The sequence below is a fragment of the Bos grunniens genome, chromosome 4 (genome assembly GCF_055505025.1).
Source record: "Bos grunniens cultivar Pamir isolate PY7600 chromosome 4, Bosgru_T2T1.0, whole genome shotgun sequence".
In the NCBI taxonomy this organism is placed as follows: domain Eukaryota; kingdom Metazoa; phylum Chordata; class Mammalia; order Artiodactyla; family Bovidae; genus Bos; species Bos grunniens.
In genome coordinates, this window is record NC_141168.1 from 7,239,554 (window position 1) to 7,262,625 (window position 23,072).

Sequence of the window (23,072 nt, forward strand, 5' to 3'; positions counted from 1 at the left end):
AGCAACCTCCTCCTCGGTGCAGTCTTCCCAAACTGTCTGACCCAAGTTGGCCTCTCCCTTCCTTGACTTCATCCAGTCCCACTCCACCCACATGTAGCTGAGTGCCCAATGTCGGGGTCTCTGCTGGTCACCAGGGATCTGAGAGAAGTAAGGCCAAAGGCACCTGTATAGTAGAGGGAGGAAGGCATATAAAACAAGGGTGAGCCAGAAGTGAGCGTCCACACAGGAAAGCAAGAGTAGCCCTCACTGGTCATGACTGGAGAAAGCCCGGGCAGCAACAAAAACCCAGTGTGGCCAATGAATAAATTAAACTAAAAATGGGTGTGAGAGAAATTTGTCCATGGTGGGATGTCAACCAGAAGAAGAGTATAGGCTTGGGGGGAAGAGGCGCCCTGGCCAGGGTGGGGCTGGGGCTTCTAGAAACATGCCAGCCCCTCCTTCCAGGACTGACTTCAGGCAGAGGGAGCAGGCAAGCCATTCAGAATCACAATAATCCAAGTCTGTGCCCCAACCAGTAATGCTGGGTCAGGCAGGAGATTGAGAATCACTGGAGGAGGCAGGGAGGGACCTGGCTGGATGGGTTCAAGGGCTTTCTCCCCGAGGTTTTTAAGCAGCTTAGGAATTTCATGAAGTTCACGCTGTAGCAATGTGGTGGTTGGACAAAATAAGTGTGAGCCTAGGAACATGGCATCACATTCAGAATAAAAGAATCCCATCTCAGCCATCCATCAGGGCCTGAGCCGCAACAGGAGGTGTGGGGATGGAGAGGATATGACAGGAATGGGGACACCAAAGGGGTGAATTGACACAGAGTGGCACTGATATCAAGGTTGGGAGGGAGCCAGCTTTCTGTCAGCCTCCTGGGGACCCTGGCTCCCCCCACTGCCTGGGCCCTCAGAGGAGACTGGGCTGAGCAGAAGAGGGCGGAGACTTCAGATCTGGTGGAGTCCACCTTGAAGCCCTCTGGGCTGGGTGGTCTCCTCCTCCCTCCAGGGAAGGCACTGGACCAGGGAAACTCACTAAAGAAAGTATTCGGGATCAGGGCTGTGGGAGGATGGCTTCCCTCCCAGGATGCAGATGGTCAGTTCCCAGGCCTCCCTGCAATGAGAAATTATCTCTCGCCCCAGGAGCAGCGTTTCTCAGTGAGCCATATGGCATTCCACCTTTGTTGACTTTCTAGGGGAGTAAAGCTGGAGGAAGAACCCAGGAATATTTTACAGTAGAGAAGACAGGGTCATGCTCCACCTTGGATGTTCACCAAAGTAATTCCTTTGAAAGTGTTCAACTATGAGCTCTAATTCTCCCTCAAAGTGTTACAGAAAGAGGATCCCTTCCAGGGCCTGAAAGGGGGCTCTTGTCTAACACTCGGAAGTGAATTGTCTGATAAAGCAAGAGACTATTGGGAAGGGCCCCCTTCCCCACCCCCCTCCCTGAGGGGAGAGCAGTAGGGTAAGGGAACCCAGGAGAACTGCTCTGCCATGTGGCTCGAAGTCTCAGGTTTCATGGTGATGGGATTAGTTTCCTGGTTGTCTTTGGCCAATCATTCTGGCTCAGGGTCCTTCCTGGTGGTGCATGAATTGCTTGGTCAAGATGGATGCAAGCGAGAAGGATTCTGGGAGGTGGTAGAACATGTGGCTTCTCCTTTTGACCTTTCCTGAACTCTTCCAGTTGGTGGTGGCTTATTAGTTTGTGTTCCTTAACAGGACTTTCTATGATAAAGTAACTCAAGCAAGTATTTACTGTGGTGCCTGGCCAGGGTGGGCAGTTTCAGTCAGTGTGCAGTCAGGCAGTTTGACCCTAACCAAAGGGTGAAAGAAGCACAGAAAAGACTCACCCAAGGACCATCCCATTTCCTCTGCTTCTCCCTTTGTCATTGTTAGGATAGTTCAGCTCCACGGATTTTTCACATTCTTCAAGATTCCAGGGAAGCCCCTTCAGGATTCAGTGGATGTTGACTCTCTAAGCAGGAGCTTTGGCTGTACACAGAGGTCCTTCCTGATACTAGGAAAAGAGAAGTTCGTTTGCTTGTTTATTCTTTGCATCTTTGAAAGTTCGCAACTTGAAGATTCCCATGTAGGAGACGTACTGTATTTATTACGCTGGTCTGTGGTCAGTGATCTTAGATGTTGCTACTAGGACTTGCTGAAGCCTCAGATGATGATTAGCACTTTTCAGCAATAAAGTATTTTTAAAGTTATGTACATTTTTTTTAGGGGGCTTCCCTAGTGGCTCAGTGGTAAAGAATCCACCTGCCAGTGCAGGAGATACAGGATCGATCCCTGGATGGGGAAGATCCCCAGGAGAAAAAAATGACAACCCACTCCAGTATTCTTGCCTTGGAAATCTCAGGGACAGGGGAGCCTGTGGGCTACAGTTCATGGGGCCACAAAAGAGTTGGAGAGGACTTAGGGACTGAAGAACAACAACAACAAAGAAAAGGAAGAAACTAGATCTCTCTCTCTACAAGATGAGGACACAGCAACCAGGAAGTGGGTTCTCCCCAGACAGCAAATCTCCCACACTTTGATCTTGGACCTCCCAGCCTCCAGAGCAGTGAGAAATAAATATTTCTTGATTACCACCTAGTCTTTGCTATTTGTTTTAGCAACCTTAACTGACAAAAGGAGTACTAAATGCCTCTTGAGGAGGAAGATAAGAAAAGATAAAAAGGAAAAGGCCTAGAAGGACTAGCACCCCTGGATCAATTCAGCTATCACACCCTTTATTCCCACCACAGGCCTGGGCTCAGAGTAGATATTCTTACATAGAGAATAAAGGGAGCTCACACAGTGCTGGTGGAATAAATCATCCCAGATGGCCAAAGTCTTTAGGATCAGTCCTTTGCGGTTATTGGATTTTTCCAACCTTTCCAGAACCTTCTTCCTATTCTGCCTCCACCAGAAGCCTCTTTGATGCTCAGAACTTCCTACAACCACTGAATTAACTGTTTGTCCCATGCTTTCAACTCCTCCCATCCCTGCCTGGTCTCTGTTTTACAAGATGGCAGAGTTTTATCTGAAAAAAAACTTAACCTCAGTAAGGAGAGCATGACAGCAAATAGTCTAGTAAGCTCTATATCCTGGGGGAAAGCATTTGTCTTCAGATGACTCTAGTCTTGTACCTTTCACTGTATGTGGGAAACAGCTGACTGCTCAGGGGTGCGCACCTAGGCCATGCCAAGAATCAGCCTCATGGGACACTAGGTGGAAGCACCATGAACCAGCATCCACCTCCGACTGCTGACTGATTTCAGGGGCTCTGGCTTTGCTTTCAGCCAGAAGAGAAACTAAGATTATTTTTTTAAAAAAGGAGCAAACTGAGGCCCAGAAATCTTAGATGGCATGCACAAAGCACCCCCCTATGCAGGACCTACAGTTCAGTTCAGTTCAGTCACTCAGTCGTGTCCGACTCTTTGCGACCCCATGAATCGCAGCACACCAGGCCTCCCTGTCCATCACCAACTCCTGGAGTTCACTCAGACTCACGTCCATCGAGTCAGTGATGCCATCCTGCCATCTCATCCTCTGTCGTCCCCTTTTCCTCCTGTCCCCAATCCCTCCCAGCATCAGAGTCTTCTCCAATGAGTCAGCTCTTTGCATGAGGTGGACAAAGTACTGGAGTTTCAGCTTTAGCATCATTCCTTCCAAAGAAATCCCAGGGCTGATCTCCTTCAGAATGGACTGGTTGGATCTCCTTGCAGTCCATGGGACTCTCAAGATTCTTCTCCAACATCACAGTTCAAAAACATCAATTCTTTGGAGCTCAGCCTTCTTCACAGTCCAACTTCATATCCATACATGACCACAGGAAAAACCATAGCCTTGACTAGACAGACCTTTGTTGGCAAAGTAATGTCCCTGCTTTTGAATACGCTATCTAGGTTGGTCATAACTTTTTTTCCAAGGAGTAAGCATCTTTTAATTTCATGGCTGCAGTCACCATCTGCAGTGATTTTGGAGCCCCAAAAAATAAAGACTGACACTGTTTCCACTGTTTCCCCATCTATTTCCCATGAAGTGATGGGACCGGATGCCATGATCTTCATTTTCTGAATGTTGAGCTTTAAGCCAACTTTTTCACTCTCCACTTTCACTTTCATCAAGAGGCTTTTTAGTTCTTCTTCACTTTCTGCCATAAGGGTGGTGTGTCATCTGCATATCTGAGGTTATTGATATTTCTCCCGGCAATCTTGATTCCCTCTTGTGTTTCTTCCAGCCCAGCGTTTCTCATGATGTACTCTGTATATAAGTTAAGTAAGCAGAGTGACAATATACAGCTTTGACGTACTCCTTTTCCTATTTGGAACCAGTTTATTTTTCCATGTCCAGTTCTAACTGTTGCTTCCTGACCTGCATATAGGTTTCTTAAGACGCAGGTCAGGTGGTCTGGTATTCCCATCTCTTTCAGAATTTTCCACAGTTTATTGCGATCCACACAGTCAAAGGCTTTGGCATAGTCAATAAAGCAGAAATAGATGTTTTTCTGGAACTCTCTTGCTTTTTCCGTGATCCAGCAGTTGTTCGCAATTTGATCTCTGGTTCCTCTGCCTTTTCTAAAACCAGCTTGAACATCTGGAAGTTCACAGTTCATGTATTGCTGAAGCCTGGCTTGGAGAATTTTGAGCATTACTTTACTAGCGTGTGAGATGAATGCAATTGTGCGGTAGTTTGAGCATTCTTTGGCATTGCCTTTCTTTGGGATTGGAATGAAAACTGACCTTTTCCAGTCCTGTGGCCACTGCTGAGTTTTCCAAATTTGCTGGCATATTGAGTGCAGCACTTTCACAACATCATCTTTCAGGATTTGAAATAGCTTAACTGGAATTCCATCACCTCCACTAGCTTTGACTTATAGCCACAGTATAAGTCTTTGAATTCATTCTCCTTCTGTTCCTCCATGCATCTCTTCATCCCAACACACTCACTCAAGGATAGATCGTGGGAAATGGGGAAATGAAACCATAAGTCTTTGATGGGAAGAAATATGAGTTACAAAACACAATTTCCTCCCCTCGTTTGTGTTCAATCTTAAAAGAAAAAGGAAATAATAAATATTATTGGTACATGAGTGTTTAAATCTCCAACTCTAACTGTGGACTTGTCTATTTTTCCCCATTTATTTCTGTCTGTTTTTACTTCTTGAATTTTGAAGTTCTCTGGGATTTTTCTGAATCTCAGTTACATATGAGGAGCATCACATTCAACATGACTGTGTTTTGTTGATGAATTAGCCTTTTTACCAAGATGAAGTGTCCTCCTTTAGCCCTGAGGTAGAGATAGTATTGTCCTGAAACCACTGATATTATAGCCACTGTAGGTTTCATATTCTTAATCTATGCATCATATATCTTTTTCATCTCTTCTACTTTCACCTCTCTGTGTCTTGATATTTAGGGTGAGATTTCCTTAGACAGTTTGCAGGTAGGTCTTGCTTTTTCACCCCATCTGTCTTATACTTGAAGAGTTGAGATAACTTGCATCTAATATGATTATTGATATAGTTGTGTTTAAATTCATCATCTTGCTATTTCCTTCTTTATGTTTATCCCACCTGTCTTTTTTTTCTTTTTCTCTGCTTTTTTTTATGATGAATTTTTAAGTTTTCATTTTATTTCCACTATTGCTTTGTTAGCTATACCTGACTTTATTTTCTTAGTGATTGCTCCACAATTTACAATCAGTTCACTTCAGTCACTCAGTCATGTCCGACTCTTTGCAACCCCATGGACTACAGCATGCTAGGCCTCTCTGTCCATCACCAACTCCCGGAGTTTGCTCAAACTCATGCCCATTGAGGTGATGCCATCCAAACATCTCATCCTCTGTCATCCCCTTCTCCTCTCACCTTCAATCTTTCCCTGCATCAGGGTCTTTTCAAATGAGTCGGCTCTTTGAATCAGGTGGCCAAAATATTGGAGTTTCAGCTTCAGCATCAGTCCTTCTAATGAACATTCAGGACTGATTTCCTTTAGGATGGACTGGTTGGATCTCCTTGCAGTCCAAGGGACTCTCAAGAATATGTACATTTAATTTCTCATCCTCTCTTCAGAGAGGGTTATATCACTTCACATATACTGGGAGTTCTTTAGAACACTCTTTATTTCCTCCCTCCCATCTTCTGCATTACTTATATTATACCTTTTACATTTAAGTGAAATACAAACAGGCTTCCCTGTTGACTCAGTGGTAAAAAATTCACCTGCCAATGCAGGAGACTAGGGCTCAATCCCTGGGTCAGGAAGATCCTCTGGAGAAAAATAATGGCAACCCACTCCAGTATTCTTGCCTAGGAAATCCCATGGACAGAGAAGCCTGGCAGACTACAGTCCATGGGGTCACAAAAGTGTCAGGCATGACTTAGTGACTAAAGAACAACATGATATAAACTCAGTAATATATTCTTCTAGCTTTGTCTTTAAAAGCCAACTATCTTTAGGAAAACTTTAGATGATAAAAATAATCTTTCTTCATTTATCCAGTTATTTGCTATCACCTGTCATTCTTTTGTGTCGATCCCACTTGTCATCCACTTCCACTTTCCATCCATCTGACCCATCTATGGATCAGTCCAGAGCAGCCTGTTGCTCAGTGTCTGGAAACAGTCCTCTTACACAGGCATACCAGGAAACATTGTCGATTTGGTTCCAGATCACTGAAACCAAGTTAATATCACACCAAGTTTTTAGCTTCCCAGTGCACATAAAAGCTCTGTTCGCACTACACTGTAGTCTATTAAGCGTACAATAGCATTTTGTGTAAAAAACAATGTACATACCTGAATTTAAAATCACTGACAACCATCATCTAAGCCTTTGGTGAGTCATAATCTTTTTGCTGGTGGAGAGTCTTGCCTCAGTGTTGAGGACTGCTGACTAATCAAGGTGAAGTTGGTGGATGCTTAAGGCTGGCGTGGCTGGGGCAATTCCTCAAGATAAGACAGCAATGCAGTTTGTCACATCAATTAACTCTTCCTTTTATAAATGATTTCTCTGTAACATGCACTGCTATTTCTCAGCATTTTACCCACTGTAGAGCTTCTTTCAGAATTGGAATAAATTTTCTCAAACTCTGCTGCTACTTTATCAATTGTTGTTATTGTTCAGTCACTAAGTTGTATCTGATTCTTTGAGACCACATGGACTGCAGCACTCTGGGCTTCCCTGTCCTTCACTATCTCCCAGAGTTTGCTCAAACTCATTTCCATTGAGTCGGTGATGTCATCCACCATCTCATCCTCTGTCTCTCCCTTTTCCTCCTGCCTTCAATTTTTCCCAGCATCAGGGTCTTTTCCAATGAGTCAACTCTTTGCATCAGGTGGCCAAAGTACTGTAGCTTCAGCTACAGCATGTGCTGTGATTAGTCACTCAGTTGTGTCCAACTCTTTGGGACCCCATGGACCATAGTCCACCAGGCTCCTCTGTCTATCGGGATTCTCAAGACAAGAACACTGGAGTGGGTTGCCATGCCCTCCTTCAGGGGATCTTCCCAACCCAGGGATCAAAGCCAGGTCTCCTGCATTGCAGGTGGATTCTTTAATGTCTGAGCCACCAGGGAAGCTGAAGAATACTGGGGTGGGTAGCCTATCTCTTCTCCAGGAGAACTTCCCAGCCCAGGAATCAAACCAGGGTCTCCTGCATTGCAGGTGGATTCTTTACCAGCTAAGCTACCAGGGAAGTCATCAGTTCTTCCAAAGAATATTCAGGATTGATTTCCTTTAGAATTGACTGGTTTGCTCTCCTTGCTGTCAAAGGGACTCTCAAGAGTCTTCTCTAGCACCACAGTTCCAAAGCATCAATGCTTCAGTGCTAAGCTTTCTTTTACATGACTACTGGAAAAACCATAGCTTTGACTATACGGACTTTTGTTGGCAAAGTGATGTCTCTGCTTTTTTAATATACTGTCTAGGTTTGTCATTGCTTTTCTTCCAAGGAGCAAGCATCTTTTAATTATATGTGTTGAGTCCCTTAAAATCACCTATGAGGACTAGAATCAGCTTCTTTCAAACTCCTGTTAATGTTGATATTTTGACCTCTTCCTGTGAATCATGAATATTCTTAATGGCATCTAGATTGATGAGGCCTTTCCAGATGGTTTACTACTAACTTTGCCCAGATGCATCAAAGGAATCACTATATATGGTAGCTACAGCCTTATGAAGTGTATTCCCTAAATAATAAGATTCAAAAGTCAAAATTACCCCTTGATACAAGGGCTACTAATGGATGTGTTCACAGGCATGAAAACAACATTAATCTCACAGTACATTTCCATCAGAGCTCTTGTGTGACCAGGGGCATTGTCAATTAGCAGTAATATTTTAAAAGGAATCTTTTTCCCTGAGCAGTAGGTCTCAACAGTGGGCTTAACATCTTCAGCAAACCATGTTGCAAACAGATAGGCTGTCATCCAAGGTTTGTTGTTCCATGTGTAAGGCACAGGCAAAGTAGATTTAGCATAATTCTTAAGGACCCTAGGATTTTCACAATGGTCAATGAGCATTGGCTTCAACTTAAAGTCACCAGCTATGTTAACCTCTAACAAGAGAGTCAGCCTGTCCTTTGAAGATTTGAGGTCAGGCATTGACTTCTCTGGGCTTCCCAGGTGGCACTAGTGGTCAAGAATCCTCCTGCCAATGCAGCACCTGCAGGAGACACAGGTTTGATCCCTGGGTCAGGAAGATCCTCTGGAGGAGGAAATGGCAATCCACTCCAGTATTCTTGCCTGGAGAATCCCATGGACACAGGAGCCTAGTGGGCTAAAGTCCATGGGATTGCAAAGAGTCAGATATGACTTAGCAATTAAGCATGCATACATGATTGACTTCTCCTCTGTAGCTATGAAAGTTCTAGACAGCATTTTTTCCAGGATAAAGCTGTTTCACCTACTCTGGAAATCTGTTGTTTATCTTAGCTAAATCTTTTGAATAACTTACATGCATTTCTACATCAGCTCTGGTTGCTTCACTGTGCACATTTATGTTATGGAGATGGCTTCTTTCCTTAAACTTCATTAACCACCCTCTGCTAGTTTCAAACTTTTCTTCTGCAGCTTCTTCACCTCTCCTAATCTTTAGAAAATTGAAGAGAGTTTGGACATTTCTCTGGATTAGGCTTTAGCATAATGGAATGCTGTGGTTACTAAAACTCTCTCCATATCAGAATAGCTATTTCATTTTCTAATCATTCTAAGTTCACTGGAGTAGTACTTTTAGTTTCCCTCAAGAACTTTTCCTTTGCATTCATAATTCAGCTAAATGCTTGGCAAAAGAAACCTAGCTTTCAGCCTGTCTTGGATTTTGACATGCATTCCTCACTAAGTTTCACCATTTTTAGCTTTTGATTTGAACTGAGTGATGTGTGAACCCTTCCTTTCACTTGAACAGTTAGAGGCAAGCGTTGGGTTATTAATTACCTAATTTCAATGTTGTTGTTTCTTGGGCATAGGGAGACACAAAGAGAGAGAGACAGGTGAAGGGCTGCTTAGAGGAGCAATCAGAACACACACATTTCCCAGTCAAGTTCATTGCCCTATATGGGTGCAGTGTATGGCACACCAAGACAATTACAACAGTAGCTTCAAAGACCAATGATCACAGATCATCATGATGGAAGAGGGGCATGGGAAATTCACACTGGTTTATACACGATTTAACTTGAACTTTAACTAAAACAGCCCATTTTGTGATCTATTAGACATATATGGTTCATCTGCCTTAACCATTGAAGAAAACAATGCATTTAAACATCACAATGGAGGGTCCAGTGGTTAAGGATCTGACTGCCAATGCAGGGACACACATTCAAATCTCTGGCCAGGGAACTAACATTTCACATGCCTGGTGACCAAAAAACCAAAGTATAAAAAAGAAAAAATATTGTAATAAGTTAAAGACTTTTACAGTGGTCCACATAAAAAATAATCTTAAAAAAAAAAATCACAATGGAAGAAATTACCTGGCAGTACAATGGTTAGGGTTTCTCATTTTCACTGCAGTGGGTACAGGGTTCAATCCCTGGTCCGGGAACTAAGATTCCACAAGCCACACACTGTGCTGAATGAAAAATAAATCTATTATTTTTTTTTTTGAAAAATAAATCTTTTAAAAAATTCAATAAAGCTGAAAAATTGCAGCCATCTAGGTACATTTTTTCAATAGAAAGGATCAACAAAACTAAGAGATGGATTTTTTTTTTTTTAAGAAAAATGGATAAACTAGAAGAAATAGATAAATTCCTAAAAATAAGCAACCTACAAATACTTAATCATAAAGAAACAGAAAATTTGAACAGACTAATAATGAATACAGAGATTGAAACAGTAATGAAAACCTCCCAACAAGGAAAAGCCTATACCATATGGCTTCACTGGTGAATTCAACCAAACATTTTGAAAATTAATACCAAGCCTTCTCAAATTCTTCCAAAAAGCTGAAGAGAAAGGAACATTTCCAAACACATTTTGAGGCCAAATAGACCAATACTATATATATATATATATATATATATTTTTTTTTTTTTAATACAAGGCCATTACAAAAAAAATACATGCCAATACACCTAACAAATATAGATTCAAAAAATTAATAGCAAGCCAAATTTAACATACATTAAGACCATCATGCACCATGATCAACTGAGACTTATCCAAAGATGCAAGGATGGTGCCACATTCACAAATCAATAGATGAAACAAATGACGTTAATAAAATGACAAATAAAGTAAAATGAACGTCCATTTCAACATGTAAACACATATATAAGCTAATGAGAAATACCAAGACTTAGAAATATTTTAATTAATTTTTGAATATACTGCAAAAAAATCCATAAATTTTATTTTATGCAAATTAAAATTCAATAAAGAAGAAAAATACACAATTTAGGCACAATTGGATGTGAGCAGGATACTCATTTATAGGAGACTGATTGTAAAACTGGCCCAAGTTGTCACACTACCTTGTCTCCAGGCCCTTTTACAATGTAAATTTGGATTTCTACCCATGCAGAGTTGGGATCTATTTTTCCACCTCTTGAAGCTCAAAGCCACAAAGCCTTTGCAGTTTTACTTTCAATAGTTTCTGCTCTTTTAAGCATTTCCTGTTTGTGCTTCATAATTTGACACCCCTGTTTCAGATCAGATCAGATCAGTCACTCAGTCGTGTCTGACTCTTTGCGACCCCATGAATCACAGCATGCCAGGCCTCCCTGTCCATCACCAACTCTTGGAGTTCACTCAGACTCACGTGCATCAAGTCAGTGATGCCATCCAGCCATCTCATCCTTTGTCGTCCCCTTCTCCTCCTGCCCCCAATCCCTCCCAGCATCAGAGTCTTTTCCAATGAGTCAACTCTTTGCATGAGGTGGACAAAGTACTGGAGTTTCAGCTTTAGCATCATTCCTCCCAAAGAAATCCCAGGGCTGATCTCCTTCAGAATGGACACGACTGAGTGACTGAACTGAACTGAACTGAATACTGTATTAGTGTTTTTCTTTCTGGCTTACTTCACTCTGTATAATAGGCTCCAGTTTCATCCACCTCATTGGAACTGATTCAAATGCATTCTTTTTAATGGCTAATAGTCCATTGTGTATATGTACCACAGCTTTCTTATCCATTCGTCTGCTCCTGGACATCTAGGTTGCTTCCATGTCCTGGCAATTATAAACAGTGCTGTGATGAACATTGTGGTGTACGTGTCTCTTTCAATTCTGGTTTTCTTGGTGTGTATGCCCAGCAGTGGGATTGTTGGGTCATAAGGCAGTTCTATTTCCAGTTTCTAAGGAATCTCCACACTGTTCTCCATAGTGGCTGTACTAGTTTGCATTCCCACAAACAGTGTAAGAGGGTTCCCTTTTCTCCACATGCTCTCCAGGATTTATTGTTTGTAGATTTTTGGATAGCAGCCATTCTGACTGGCAGGAAATGGTACCTCATTGTGGTTTTGATTTGCATTTCTTTGATAATGAGTGACGTTGAGCATCTTTTCATGTGTTTGTTAGCCATCTGTGTGTCTTCTTTGGAGAACTGCCTGTTTAGTTCTTTGGCCCATTTTTTGATTGGGTCATTTATTTTTCTGGAATTGAGCTGCAGGAGTTGCTTGTATATTTTTGAGATTAATTCTTTGTCAGTTGCTTTGTTTGCTATTATTTTCTTCTGTCTTTTCAGTTTGCATATAGCTTCCTTCGTTTTGCAAAAGCTTTTAAGTTTAATTAGGCCCCACTTGTTTATTTTTGCTTTTATTTCCATTACTCTGGGAAGTGGGTCATAGAGGATCCTGCTGTGATTTATGTTGGAGAGTGTTTTGCCTATGTTTTCCTCTAGGAGTTTTATAGTTTCTGGTCTTACATTAAGATCTTTAATCCATTTTGAGTTTATTTTTGTGTATGGTGTTAGAAAGTGTTCTAGTTTCATTCTTTTACAAGTGGTTGACCAGTTTCCCCAGCACCACTTGTTAAAGAATTGTCTTTTCTCCATTGTATATTCTTGCCTCCTTTGTCAAAGATAAGGTGTCCATAGGTGTGTGGATTTATCTCTGGGCTTTCTATTTTGTTCCATTGATCTATATTTCTGCCTTTGTGTCAGGGCCATACTGTCTTGATGACTGTGGCTTTGTAGTAGAGCAAAGTCGGGCAGGTTGATTCCTCCGTTCCATTCTTCTTTCTCGAGATTGCTTTGGCTATTCGAGGTTTTTTGTATTTCCATATAAATTGTGAAATTATTTGTTCTAGCTCTGTGAAAAATACCTTTGGTAGCTTGATAGGGATTGCATTGAATCTATAGATTGCTTTGGGTAGTATACTCATTTTCACTCTATTGATTCTTCTGATCCATGAGCATAGTATATTTCTCCATCTATTTCTGTCCTCTTTGATTTCTTTTTCAGTGTTTTATAGTTTTCTATATATAGGTCTTTAGTTTCTTTAGGTAGATATATTCCTAAGTATTTTATTCTTTTCATTGCAATGGTGAATGGAATTGTTTCCTTAATTTCTCTTTCTGTTTTCTCATTGTTAGTGTATAGGAATACAAGGGATTTCTCTGTGTTAATTTTATATCTTGCAACTTTACTATATTCATTGATTAGCTCTAGTAATTTTCTGGTAGTCTTTAGGGTTTTCTTTGTAGAGGATCATGTCATCTGCAAACAGTGAGTTTTACTTATTCTTTTCCAATATGGATTCCTTTTATTTCTTTTTCTGCTCTGATTGCTGTGGCCAAAACTTCCAAAACTAAGTTTAATAGTAGTAGTGAGAGTGGAGACCCTTGCCTTGTTCCTGACTTTAGGGGAAATGCTCTCAATTTTTCACCATTGAGGATAATGTTTGCTGTGGGTTTGTCATATATAGCTTTTATTATGTTGAGGTATGTTCCTTCTGTTCTTGCTTTCTGGAGAGTTTTTTATCCAAATGGATGTTAAATTTTGTCAAAGGCTTTTTCTGCATCTATTGAGATAATCATATGGTTTTTATCTTTCAATTTGTTAATGTGTATTACATTGATTGATTTGTGGATATTAAAGAATCCTTGCATTCCTGGGATAAATCCCACTTGGTCATGATGGTCTATTAGACTTTTAATGGACCATTAAATAATTTTTAATAGACCATTTTTAATAGACCATTAAAAAGATGGTCCATCTTTTTAATATGTTGTTGGATTCTGTTTGCTAGAATTTTGTTAAGGATTTTTGCATCTATATTCATCAGTGCAAAGAATTAAAGAGCCTCTTGATGAAAGTGAAAGAGGAGAGTGAAAAAGTTGGCTTAAAACTCAACATTCAGAAAACTAAGATCATGACCTCTGGTCTCATCACTTCATGGCAAATATATAGGGAAACAGTGGAAGTAATGACAGACTTTATTTTGGGGGGCTCCAAAATCATTGCAGATGGCAAACTGGCCATATGTCAGCCATTCTAGAAAATGAACTGAGAACAAGTGTCATGAAATCAAAAGACGCTTTCTCCTTGGAAGAAAAGTTATGACCAACCTAGATACCATATTAAAAAGTAGAGACATTACTTTGCCAACAAAGGTTTATCTAGTCAAAGCTATGGTTTTTCCAGTTGTCATGTACGGATGTGAGATTTGGACTAAAAAGAAAGCTGAATGCTGAAGAATTGGTGTTTTTGTACTGTGGTGTTGGAGAAGACTCTTGAAAGTCCCTTGGACAGCAAGGAGATCCAGCCAGTCAATCCTAAAGGAAATCAGCCCTGAATATTCATTGGAAGGACTAATGCTGAAGCTGAAACTCCAATATTGGCCATCTGATGCAAAGAACTGACTCATTGGTAAAGACCCTGATGCTGGCAAAGGTTGAAGGCAGGAAGAGAAGACGATAACAGGGGATGAGAGGGTTGAATGGCAGCACCAACCCAATGGACATGAGTTTGGGTAAACTCTGGGAGTTGGTGACTGACAGGGAGGCCTGGTGTGCTGCAATCCATGGGGTTGCAAAAAGTCAGACACGACTGAGTGACTGAACTGAACTGAACTACCTTCTCATGCCTGTAAAAATATCTGTACCTATTCACTAGAAATTCTGTGGTAAAGAGGATGATTTTCACACATGTAACAGCACTGTCCCCAGGAAGTCTGTGGTTTACCCCTTTCTCAGAATCTTCTCACAATAACAAGAATGGCTGTTATAAAATTTCCAGTAAACAGCCAAAACCATTTCCTGCCTCATCTCCTTCACCTTTGACCTTACCTGTCACTCATAGCTGCGGTCACTTCACAGGATAGAAAGCTTAAGCTGCAAGGTCCACTTCCCCACTACACGGGGTGATGCTTACAATGGATTCAGACATGTTGAGGAGGCCTGACTGAGGACAGTCACAGCTCTGTTGTGAGCTGAGTGGAGAATCAGTGCAATCAGTGCACACAGGTTGCTTTGCTTTCCTATGCCTTTTAGAATCCTGACAATGGAGTTTTAAAAGTCTAAACTGCTTATAGAAAACTTAACAACTCAATTATTTTTTATTATTGCCTATTTTGAAGCAGCATGAAATTTGCGTTAGAATTTCTCTATTTCCAAGCTGTAAATGGTGACCAAAAAAAAAAATCTGTGTATAAACATGTAAAAGTAGTTTGCTAGTTTTCTTTTACTATGTTTTATCTCTTTGTAACACGAGATCAGGGATTTCAGCGTTGAGATGGCAAACTGGCCATATGCCAGCCATTCTAGAAAATGAACTGAGATCAATTATAGACCACAGATACTCTTTTCGAAAACCCTCATAAAATCAGGATGTCATAGAGAACTTGTTGTTCAGTTGTTAAGTTGTGTCCTACTCTTTGCGACCCCATTGGCTGCAGCTGGCCAATCCATCACCAACTCCCGGAGCTTGCTCAAACTCAGGTCCATCGAGTCAGTGATGCCATCGAACCATCTCGTCTTCTGTTGTCCTCTTGTCTTCCTGCCTTCAATCTTTCCCAGCATCAGGGTCTTTTCCAAGGAGTCAGTTCTTCGCATCAGGTGGCCAAAGTACTGGAGTTTTAGCTTCAGCATCAGTCCTTCCAATGAATATTCAGGACTGATTTCCTTTAGGATGGACTGGTTGGATCTCCTTGCAGTCCAAGGGTATCTCAAGAGTAGTCTCCAAAACCATGGTTCAAAAGCATCAATTCTTCAGTGCTCAGCCTTCTTTATGGTCCAACTCTCACATCTATATATGACTACTAAAAAAATCATACCTTTGATTAGATGGGCCTTTGTTGCCAAAGTAACGTCTATGCTTTGTATATGCTGTCTAGATTTGTTAAAGCTTTTCTTGCAGGGAGCAAGTGTCTTTTAATTTCATGGCTGCAGTCACCATCTGCAGTGATTTTGGAAACCAAGAAAATAAAATCTTTCACTTATTGTTTCCCCATCTGTTGGCCATGAAGTGATGGGACTGGATACCATGATCTTCGTTTTTTGAATGTTGAGTTTTAAGCCAGCTTTTTCACTTTCCACTTTCACTTTCATCAAGAGGCTTTTTAGTTCATCTTCACTTTCTGCCATAAGGGTGGTGTCATCTGCATATCTGAGGTTATTGATATTTCTCCCAAAATCTTGATTCCATGCTTCATCCATCCCAGCATGTCAAGTGATGTTCTTTGCATATAAGTTAAATAAGCAAGATGACAGTATACAGCCGTGATGTAATCCTTTCCCAAATTGGAACCAGCCCATTGTTCCAAGTCTGGTTCTAACTATGGCTTCTTAACTTGTATACACGTCTCTCAGGAGGCAGGTAAAATAGTCTGGCATTCCTATCTCTAAGAATTTTCCACAGTTTGTTGTGATCCACACAGTCAAAGGCTTTAGTGTAGTCAATGAAGCAGAAGTAGATGCTTTTCTGGAATTCTCTTGCTTCTTCTATGATCCAACGAATGTTGGTGATTTGATCTCTAGTCTCCCTACCTTTTCTAAATCCAGATTTTACTTCTAGATTTCTCAGTTCATGTACTGCTGAAGTCTAAATTGGAGAATTTTGAGCATTGCTTTGCTAGCATGTGAAATGAATGCAATTGTTCAGTAGTTTGAACATTCTTTGGCATTGCCTTTGGGATCAGAATTAAAACTGACCTTTTCCAGTCCTGTGGCCGCTACTGTTTTCCAAATTTGATTGCCTATTGAGTGCAGCACTTTCACAGCATCATCTTTTAGAATTTGAAATAGCTCAGTTGGAATTCCATCACCTCCACTACCTTTGCTCATAGTGATGCTTTCTAAGGCCCACTTGACTTTGCACTCTAGTATATCTGGCTGTAGGTGAGTGATCACACCATCGTGGTTATCTGGTTTCATTATCCGTATTCATTAAGATCTCTTTTGTATAGCTCTTCTATGTTTTCTTGACACCTCTTCTTAATATCTTCTGCTTCTGTTAGGTCCATACCATTTCTGTCCTTTATTGAGCCCATCTTTGCATGAAATGTTCGCTTGGTATCTCTAATTTTCTTGAAGAGATCTCTAGTCTTTCACACTCTATTGTTTTCCTCTATTTCTTTGCATAGAGAACTTAGGAGCATATATATCAGATACAAGAGGATACAGCAATTTCTGGAAGGAGCCCTGGGGCAGAACATCCACAGTCAGCATGGCCCCAGAGAGGCTAGAGCTGAGGCATCTGCGGAGGAGACAGAAGCACCCTGGAGAGGTGGGCATCAGACACTTCAGCTGTGATGGGATGGGGCTGCAGATCCATTGAGGATGTGACCATAAGACAGCGGGCCCAACTATCTCCTCACTTGCCCCTCTTCAGAGGCTCACACTTCAAGGTCACTCTTCCTGAGTGCATAACTGCAGGATTCTGCCCTAGAGATTAGAGCATCTCCAGAGAAAATCCTCCACATTCGGGCATTTTGGGTTCCCTCTCTATAACATCCTGTCCTGCAGTCACCTCAGGTGAGGCCTGCACTCAGAACCCTCACTCACAGGTGAAAGTTCCAGCTTTTCTAATTATTTATTCCAAAATATGAAAAGGCAATTGGGGGAACTGCCACTTGAGGACAAACTGCAATATGATGGAGAGATGAAAGAGACAAAGACAAACATTAAAAAAAAAAAAAAACCCAGGGGTGCCATTAACAAACAAAAACAGGAAAAAAAAAAAAAAAAACTAACCAAATGAAAATAAGTTTCTCTTTCAGATATCTACATTATTAATCCACCCACTGAAATTAACTAAAAATGCTGAAAGCATATTTCATACCTTTTCTTAAAAGCATAAGAGAGAGGTAAATAATAAGCTTTCTCAGAACAGAACAAAGTGAAGGTGGCAAGTGGAGTACAGCAGCAGGCTGTCTCTCTGAGGATACATTACCAGCCTTGGAGGATTGACACTTTGCTTCTCTTAGCCACATTTACATAAAAATCAGAGTCAAAGGCAATGGGAGATTCAAGGTGGTATCTAATAGAGGAACTTTTACCACTGACTCCAAGGGGCCACTCCCTCAATGAAAGGTTATACAAAGTCAATGGTTTCTAGTTAGTGAAGGGGATGATAGATTTGAAAGAGAAATTACAAGAAAGCAATTTAAAGAGGCAAAAGATGCTTATAGAAAAAAAGGAGAAAGAGAACAGTGTAGAGGAAGTCTTTATTTAATTTTTTAAAGATTATTTTGATGTGGACCATTTTTAAAGTCTTTATTGAATTTGTTACATATTGCTTCTGTTTTTGGTTTTTTGGTCTGAGTCATGTGAGATCATACCTCCCAGACTAGGGATTGAAACCACACCCTCTTCATTGGAAAGCAAAGTCTTAATCACTGGACCACCAGGGAAGACCCAGGTAGACTTTAAAGTGATAATGTTTTATACATCAGTGTCTCTTTTGCTGTCTCGTACACAGGGTTATTGTTACCATCTTTCTAAATTCCATATATATGAGTTAGTATACTGTATAGAACAGTCTTATAGACTCTGTGGGAGAGGGAGAGGGTGGGAAGATTTGGGAGAATGGCATTGAAACATGTGAAATATCATGTATGAAGTGAGATGCCAGTCCAGGTTCGATGCAGGATACTGGATGCTTGGGGCTAGTGCACTGGGACGACCCAGAGGGATGGTATGGGGAGGGAGGAGGGAGGAGGGTTCAGGATGGGGAACACATGTTTACCTGTGGTGGATTCATTTTGATATTTGACAAAACTAATACAATTATGTAAAGTTTAAAAATAAAATAAAATTAAAAAAAAAAAAAAACTAGATTCAACACAGCTAACAAGCTGAACTTGGGGAAGAGGGCAGGTTTAGGGAAATGAAACATAAATTTAGACAACAAAACCAAGCTAAGATGATAAATGTTTTCGTCAAACTATAACAGAATATTCTCTGGTGGAAATAAATTCCTAAAGAAGCCATTCAAAATTACATGTTTTAAGAAATTTAAACCCTGGTAAAACTATGAGGACTACTTTATGAGGCTAATTTTGCCATGCTGAGGAATTTGACAGCTTCATTAAAAAGAGCCAATATAAAACTCATTTGAATTAATCAATTTTCAAAGGTAATGAAATACTACTGACTAAGTAGCAGAAATAAACTCCTTATTTTCACAAGAAAAAAAAATAAAGTGATAATGTTTGTTTTTTTTCTGAGTTTATGAAATTCAACAGTCAAAACATTCCAGAAAGCTAATACCAAAGACTGTTGTGACACTGTGTGCATCATGACAAACTGTGAAAAATTCTTAAAGAGATGGGAATACCTGACCACCTTACCTGCCCCCCAAGAAATCTGTATGCAGGCCAAGAAGGAACAGTTAGAACTGGACATGAAACAACAGACTAGATCCAAACTGGGAAAGGAGTATATCAAGGCTGTATATTGTCACCCTACTTATTTAACTTATATGCAATGTACATCATGTGAAATGCTGCGCTGGGTGAAGCATGCTGGAATCAAGATTGCTGGGAGAAATATCAATAACCTCAGATACACAGATGACACCACCCTTATGGAGGAAAGGTAAGAAGAACTAAAGCCTCTTGATGAAAGTGAAAGAGGAGAGCGAAAAAGCCGGCTTAAAACTCAACATTCGAAAAGCAAAGATTATGGCATCTGGTCCTATCACTTCATGGCAAATAGATGGGGAAACAATGGAAATGGTGAGAGACTTTATTCTTTGGGCTGCAAAATCACTGCAGATGGTGACTGCAGCCATGAAATTAAAAGACACTTGCTCCTTGAAAGAAAAGCTATGTCTAGCCTAGACAGCATATTAAAAAGCAAAGACATTACTCTGCCAACAAAAGTCCATCTAGTCAAGGCTATCGTGTTTCCAGTAGTCATGTATGGATGTGAGAGTTGGACCATAAAGAAGGCTGAGTGCTGAAGAACTGATGCTTTTGAACTGTGGTGTTGGAGAAGACTCTTGAGAGTCCCTTGGACTGCAAGGAGATCCAACTAGTCAATCATAAAGGAAATCAGTCCTGAATATTCATTGGAAGGACTGGTGCTGAAGCTGAAACTGCAATACTTTGGCCACCTGATGTGAAGAACTGACTCATTGGAAAAGACCCTGATGCTGGGAAAGATTGAAGGCAGGAGGAGAAGGGGACGACAGAGGATGAGATAGTTGGATGGTATCACCATCTCAATGGGCATGAGTTTGAGTAGACTCTGGAAGTTGGTGATGGACAGGGAGGCCTGGCGTGCTGCAGTCCATGGGGTCGCAGAGTCAGACACGACTGAACAACTAAACTGAACTGAATGTTAAAGAAGATCATTAAGAAAGATATCAAACCATAACATGTAATAGTGAAACTGTGGGACATGAAAACAAAGAGAATGTCTAAAAAAGTAATCAGAAAGAACACACCGATGACCTTTAAAGAAGAGAATGTAGGAACTATGCTGATTTCTTAGTAACGACAAAGGAAGCCACAAAACAGTGGAAGCAGGTTTCAAATGTGCTGAAAGAAAATAACAGTCAACTTAAAATTCTACAGTCAGGGAAAATAGCTGTCAAAAATAAGTGCAAAAGAAACACATTTCAGACAACACAGACAGTTTTGCCACCAGCGCAGCCTCATTAAGAGAATTTGTCAAGAGTGCACTTGAGAAAGAGGAAAGTAATCCCAGAAATTAAGTGAGAGGTGAAAAAGATTATTGAAAGAAGGAAGAAAGGAAAGATAATAGTAATAACTTTTATGGCTTAAAAGGGAAAAAACAATAAAATTAAAATACCCAACACCAACAATGTGTACATAGGAATACAAGGTGGGCTTCCCAGGTACTAGTGGTAAAGAATCCACCTGCCAATGCAGGAGATGTAAGAGACTCAGATTTGATCTCTGGGTGGGGAAAATCCCCTGGAGGAGGAAATGGCAACCCACTCCAGTATTCTTGCCTGGAGAATCCCATGGATAGAGGAGCCTGGCAGGCTACAGTTCATGGGGTAACAAACAGTCAGAAAGAGACTTAGCACACACACAGGGGTGCTAGGTGAGAATGGAAATTAAATGTTCTAAACTATTTGTTGTATAACAGGAAGATAAAAGCATAGATTGCTTTATAATTTTGATAAGAATATGTGTTATACAGGGAATAAAACAAATATTTTGTAATAACTATGAATGATGTGTAACCTTTCAAAACTAAAACCTTTAAAAAAATTAAAACTTTCCATACAAGTAGAGGCAAAAAATAGAATGTGAAAAATAATCAAATAATCCAAATTAAGGTACAAAGAAGAAATAAAACACAAATTATGAAACAGATTGGACAAGTAGACAGCAAAAAATAAAATTATCAATGCATCCAGTTAGATCATAAAATATAGTTATGATAAACACACCAAAGATTTTAGTTATAAAAAAACAGTTTTTGGAGTGGATTGCAAAAGAAATCGAAATCTAAAACATGAAACTAGAGATAGGTTGAAATCAGAAGTATAGGCAAATACAGCAATCTAATTCTAAACAAACACGAACAAAATATCAAATGAAATAGAATTTTCATTCAGTGTCTATTGAGTGCCTATTACGTGCCATGTGCTATTCTAGGCAACTGGATGTATTAGCACATGATAGCAGGTAAAGATCCCTGCCTTGCCAGAGCTCTCAGTGCTCCTTGAAAGGACAGACAATAAATAAAAAAGGAATAATTTGTAAATTATAGAATAATTATAGAAAATATTCACTTATAAAATAAAAAAAAGACTTAGAGCGAGAAGGCAGGTTAAACTTCAACAGTGTGGAAATGGAAGACCTACCAAGAACCATTCTTTAGCAAGGCAATTTGTAGATTCCAAATCACGGAGAATGTAATCCAATTTAGGAAGAAATTTAGATAATCAGGATGCTTTTTCACAAGAAGAAAGAACTTTGAGAACTATTGCCTTGGATATTCCATTTTTGCATTTGTTTATAAATATAGATGACACTTAAAACATAAATTGGTTTGCAGCTTCCTCAGGATTTATCCAGGTTTAATCTGAAACCTGATGGTGAGGCCAACCACTCCAGGCTGGAAGCTGGCAGGTTTAATACACAAGGGAACTGACTCACAATGCTTGTCTTGGGTGACCACAAGGAGAAGGGTCTCCACACCTGTCTGCCAGAACCTAAAACACTTACATAGAGTCCTTAAGTGGGTTCGGTCACTTATACCATCCAGATAGTGTGAATTTCTACTCAAGGTTCTATCTTTGGGGTGGGCCTTCATAACATTGTATAGGAGACAGTGATCAAGACCATCTCCTAGAAAAAGAAGTGCAAAAAGGCACAATGTTTCTCTGAGGAGGTCTTATAAATAGCTGAGAAAAGAGGAGAAGAAAAAAGCAAAAGAGTAAAGGGAAAATATGCTCATCTGAAAGTAGAGTCCCAAGAATGGAAGGAAGAGATAAGAAAACCTTCCTCAGTGAACAATGCAAAGAAGTAGAGGAAAACAATAGAATGGGAAAGACTAGAGAGCTCTTCAAGAAAATTAGAGATACCAAGGGAACGTGTCATGCAAAGATGGGCTCAATAAAGGACAGAAATGGTATGGACCTAAAAGAAGCAGAAGATATTAAGAAGAGGTGGCAAGAATACACAGAAGAGCTATACAAAAGATATCTTAATGACCCAGATAACCACGATGGTGTGATCACTCACCTAGAGCCAGACATCCTGGGATGCAAAGTCAAGTGGGCCTTAGAAAGCATCACTATGAACAAAGCTAGTGGTGGTGATGGAATTCCCGTTGAGCTATTTCAAATTCTAAAAGATGATGCTATTAAAGTGCTGCACTCAATAGGCCAGCAAATTTGGAAAACTCAGCAGTGGCCACAGGACTGGAAAAGGTCAGTTTTCATTCCAATCCTAAAGAAAGGCAATGCCAAAGAATGTTCAAACTACTGCACAATTGCACTCATCTCACATACTAGCAAAGTAATGCTCAAAATTCTCTGAGCTAGACTTCAACAGTACATGAATCAAAAACTTCCATAAGTAAAAGCCGGATTCAGAGGAACCAAAGATCAAATCACCAACATTCGCTGGATTATAGAAAACAGAAAAGAATTCCAGAAAAACATCTATTTCTGCTTCATTGACTACACTAAAGCCTTTGACTGTGTGGATCACAACAAACTGTGGA